Here is a 4,505-nt window from a genome sequence, read left to right as displayed (position 1 = left end):
CTGCTGATTACTCCGGTAATGTGCAACATTTCTCTGCATTTGGGGTAACTGTGAAGGAAGGTGCCCTGGAGTTCCTAGACAAGTTTGTGAAATCTTTGTAATATTCTTCCTTCCTATGTGTAGCTAAACATTTTAAATACTGTGCCATCAGTTAAACTATTCTAAGCATCTACTTTTCTTTCCTCATTGTAGCTTTATCATCCAAATGTTGTATGGTATTACAGAACCTTCTTGGAAAGTGAGTATAAATGCACAAAATTATCACATTGTACATAATGAAGAAATAGAAATATATAATAAAACAATTTACAGGTTGGCAGGAGCATGTCAAATTTGAGCAATAATCTTTCTTCCAGAGCTGCTACAAGTTCAAACAGGCCTATATTCCTTTAAAATTGAAAAAAAAAAAGAGAAATAGTGTTTGTATTTGTTTATCTATCACTAAAACTAGATGCAATGTAAACATGTAGCAAGCATCATTATTCTCCTCTAAAAATCCAAAGTGTACAATTGAAATGCTAAATAGGGAGAAAAGCTATGGTGAGTAGTAGAGTGAATGATACAGATTGCCAGCCATATTGTTTTAATTTTCTTTTCAATAAAGAGCTACCTACATACACCTGCCTGCTGAGTGATTATCAGGCAGTGGTTTCCTTATAGTTCCTGACATAAATTGAGGAAAAACGAAAACAAAAAAGAGTGGAATGAGATTAAGGTGTATCTATCTGTACAAATACAATTTTTAAAGACTAAAAAATAACAGCTTTTAAAATACATTTTTACCTCAAATACTCTATTTAAAAATTATTTCTGCATAAATACAGTGTTCTATTAATTTCTTTTATGAGATGACAGATTGTATATAGTGATGGAGCTCATGGAGGGGGTGCCATTGAGAGAACACTTTCACTCTTTGAAGGAAAAGCAACAACAGTTTACAGAAGAGAGAATATGGCATATATTTATCTGAGTGAGGGCCTCCATTCTTTTTGCCAGGATTTTCCTACCTGTAATTAGTAGCACCATGTGTTTAGGCTAATAAATGACCAAGTAATGCTTATCATATCAATCACTAATACATACCTCTGAATTTAATGTGTCTTTATTTAGGTTGTAGTTCAGCATCTTTGTGATGCTCTTTCTGTTTGTTTTTAAGCTTTGTCTAGCTCTTCATTATTTGTGTAAAGAGAAAAGGATTGTTCATTGAGATCTCACTGTGAACAATATCATGTTGGAGGATAAAGACAAAGCTACAATTATTAAGTAGAACTGCTTTGCTTGGAGACAATTTCTCAAGATGTACCTGAGAAGCATTTCTTTACTGAATCTCTGAGAAGTTTTCAGATTCCTGCGTGTTGGTTATCATTCTTAGAAGCTAGTAAATTATTGCATTATTATGCTGTTGTGTGAAATCATTGAATCACAGAATGGACTGGATTGAAAGGGACCTTAAATATAACCTATTTATATAACTGATTTTCAACTCCCCCCCCCCGCCCCACAGGGGGGCCTTTCTCTAGACCAGGTTGCTCACAGTCTCATCCATCTTGACCTTAAACAGTCCCAGGGATGGATGACCTGTTCCAGTACCTCACCACTCTCACAGTAAAGAATTTTTTTCCTAATATCTAACCTAAACCTACCCTTTTCCAGTTTGAAACCATTCGCCCTTATCCAGTCACTTTGCTGTTGTCCAGTCACAGTGCTGTTGTTAAAAGTCTTCTCTATCTTTCTCAGGGGCTCCCCTCAGGTACTGGAAAGCCACTATTAGGTCACCCTAGAGCCTTCTCTTCTCCAGGCTGAATAAACCCAATTCTCTCAGCTTCCCCTCACAGGAGAGGTGCTCCATCCCTCTGATCATCTTATTGGTAATCCTCTGGACTCACTCCAAGAGGTTGATGACCTTCCTGTGCTGGGACCGCAGAGCTGGATGCAGGGTTCCAGGTGGAGTCTCACCAGAGGGAAGCAGAGGGGCAGAATCCCCTCCCTCGCCCTGCTGCCCATGCTGCTTTGGATGCAGCCCAGGAGCCATTTGGCTTTCTGTGCTATGAGTGCCCATGGTTGGGTCATGTCCTCTCACCCACCAGCACCCCTGAGTCCTTCTCTCCAGGGCTGCTCTCCATCTGTTCATTCCCAGCCTCTGTTGATACCAGGGGTTCCCTGACCCAGGTGCAGCACCTGCTCTTGGTCTTGTTAAACTGAGTGAGATTCCCATGGGCCCATTTCTTGAGCTTGTCCAGGTCTCTCTGGATGCCATCCCATCCTCCAGGTGTGCCAACTGCACCACTCAGCTTGGTGCCATCTGCAATTTATTTAGACTAATCCCTCCATCTCTGTCATTAATGTATATATTAAATAACACTGGTCCCAGTATGGATCCCTGAGGGACACTATTTCTCACTGGTGTCCATTGGGACTTTGAGCCATTGATCACTACCCTCTGGATGCAACCATCCAACCAATTTCTAATCCATCTAGCAGTCCACTCATTAGTTACTGTTTTGGGGATCCATGCCAAAGGCTTTTCAGAACTCTTGATGAATGACATTTGTTGTCCTTCCATTGTCTACTATGTAGTCACTCCTTCATAGAAGGTCACTATGGTCAGGAAGGACTTTTACTTGTTGAAGCCATGCTGACCATCTCAAATCATCTCCCTGTCCTACATGAGCCTTAGCATAGTTTCTAGGAGGATCTGTTCATGACCTTCCCAAGCACAGAAGTAAAATAATTGCTGATGCAAATATTGTGTCATCAGCCATGGCTATATTTTTTGGAGCTATGGATGGTAAATATGCTGGAGATGATTTAGCCTTAAAATATGGAAACTGTAGTTATGCTTCAAGGCCTGTTTTTATTTAAATTAGCAAGAATATTGAAATAACCAGATTAGAGAACAAGTGCTAATGAACATACAAAGTATAACAGCTGTCTATTCCATTCCAATTCTGCCATGAAATTGTTTCTCATCCTTCAGTTGTTCCCAGATCAGCTGCAGTGAGGTGCTATTTGTATAAGTCTGTAGAAGTGAATATTCTTGATGTATGGTTCTGTGATCACCACAGGGTGGAGGAAGGAACTTAGGCAGTTTCCAGGACAGACTTTGAAAGCAATATGTGTGTCAGCAGCACAAAACATGGCATAGTTTCAGTCTTGGAGCAAATTAATGCAACCTGGTACACACAGCAAGCCTTCCAGGCAATTCAGATCCTGTAGTTTTCGAAGTTCTCAAAGAACTACTGCATGTTTTCTTGCTGCTCATGACACAGAAGAAAACAATTTGAATGCTGCAGAATTGTTGTGAGAAGTCTTTATGCAAAATTCCATCTCTCTTCTTTAAATATAATAGTAAACTGAAGACACACATGCACACCCATCCACAAAACACTCAGCTATAAATATTTAGCAACTGTTGTTTCATCGTAAATATTTTTACCTCATGATCTACATATTTAAGTTTACTCATTATGAAATTGTATGTGCTACACCCCCTCACATTCTTAGTAATAATGCAGTTTTGAAAGAATGTGATTTAATGGTGCAATTGTCCTTGAGTGATGAAAATAAATATTCCAAATATGATTTTAAAGTTATAATTATATTTTATATCAACTACTGCCACTGAGGGGCACTCTTGTCTCAACAACCTTTCCTTATCTTTAGTCCATTCTAAATATGGGGAAGTCTAAATGTACTTTCAAGTATAAGCTCAAAATTGCCCATGAAAAGCATTTATATTTCTGTCAAAGATTTACAAGAGTTCAGGAAAATTGGAAGAACAGAAACTTATTTGGATCATTTCTACAGCAGTTAGTTCAAATCTATTGCAGTATTTAAGCAAACAACTTGCTTTATTTAGTCCTACAGCTAGTACAAGTGTAGTACCTAATGAATTTTTGGGGAGAGCTGCAGAACTTTTATCTATTGTTTCTGAATTTTATTAAGCCTTGCTTATTTATGACCTTAATGAAATTAAGAGGATTTACTTTCTCTCTGATAATAGTTAATATGTACTGTGTAGATGCATGCTGTGGTATTGTTCCTAACTCATACCGTCCGTGTATGCCAAAGACTGGAACATTTGTGATCATAATGATTATGTCTCACAATAGTTGAGGATAAGTGTACCGTCCATTTAGTATATTTCAAGTGTTCTTGGTGAAAGTTTGTCCTAATTTTGTTTGGGATAGAGTTAATTCTCTTTCTTGTACCTGGTACAGTGCTGTGGTTTGAATTTAGGATGACAGTAATGTTGATAACACACTGAGGTTTTAGTTGTTGCTGAGGACTGTATACTCTAAATCAAGGACTTTTCAGTTTTCCATGCTCTGCCAGCAAGGAGCTGCACAATGAGCTGGGGGCAGGGAGTACATCCAGAATGGCTGACTTGAACTAGCCCAAGGGATATTCCATACCATGGAATGCCATCCCCAGTATATAAACTGGGGCAAGTTGGTCAGGAGTTGCCAATGGCTGCTCATGGACTGGCTGGGCATCTTTCAGCA

This window comes from Geospiza fortis, unplaced genomic scaffold (genome assembly GCF_000277835.1).
Source record: "Geospiza fortis unplaced genomic scaffold, GeoFor_1.0 scaffold231, whole genome shotgun sequence".
Classification (NCBI taxonomy): domain Eukaryota; kingdom Metazoa; phylum Chordata; class Aves; order Passeriformes; family Thraupidae; genus Geospiza; species Geospiza fortis.
The sequence above is the reverse complement of the archived record's forward strand: the minus strand, read 5'-3'. Positions refer to the sequence as shown.